The sequence below is a fragment of the Galeopterus variegatus genome, unplaced genomic scaffold (assembly GCF_000696425.1).
Source record: "Galeopterus variegatus unplaced genomic scaffold, G_variegatus-3.0.2 Scaffold2279, whole genome shotgun sequence".
Taxonomy (NCBI): Eukaryota; Metazoa; Chordata; class Mammalia; order Dermoptera; family Cynocephalidae; genus Galeopterus; species Galeopterus variegatus.
In genome coordinates, this window is record NW_007728390.1 from 232,336 (window position 1) to 232,825 (window position 490).

The window sequence follows — 490 nt, forward strand, 5'->3', positions numbered from 1 at the left end:
TGCTGCGCCGCCTCAGCCGCCGCGGCTCCGAGCGCGGGCGGCACGTGCTGCTTGAACTGCAGTAACCCGAAGCTGAGCCGGCGGGCCGGCGAGCGGGCGGGGCGCCGGCTGCGGGCCCGAATCTGCCAGAAGGGAGGCTGCAGGACCTCCCCCACTCCATTTTTTTCCATTGGGTCAGAGGACTCACCCAGGTTGGCAATCTAAAGGAAAGGGAGAAGCAGTCTGTCGTCTCCCGGAGGAATGGCGACCGCGGGACAGGGGAGGGAGCGACGGGGCCAGCCCCCTCCGCCAGTAGTCTGTGCGTGAGTTGGCCTTGGTGAACGTGGGGAAACGTGCTACTCGCCGACAGCCCTGTAGTATTTGATGTTCTCTGAACTGCCCCAGAAAGGTAAATCTCCATGGCAGACAAAAGCAAGAAAAATCAAACTTTGGAGAGTGCGTGTCCCCCCCCCCCCCCCCCCCCCCCCCCCCCCCCCCCCCACACCCACTC

At 64.9% G+C, this 490-nt stretch overlaps 1 protein-coding gene across 2 annotated transcripts in view; it reads left to right on the top strand.

The window, feature by feature from the left end:
* LOC103597318 (cytochrome P450 26B1) overlaps positions 1–490 on the top strand; it is a 19,152-nt gene that overhangs the window by 4,819 nt on the left and 13,843 nt on the right. The gene's annotated exons all lie outside the window — the stretch shown is intronic.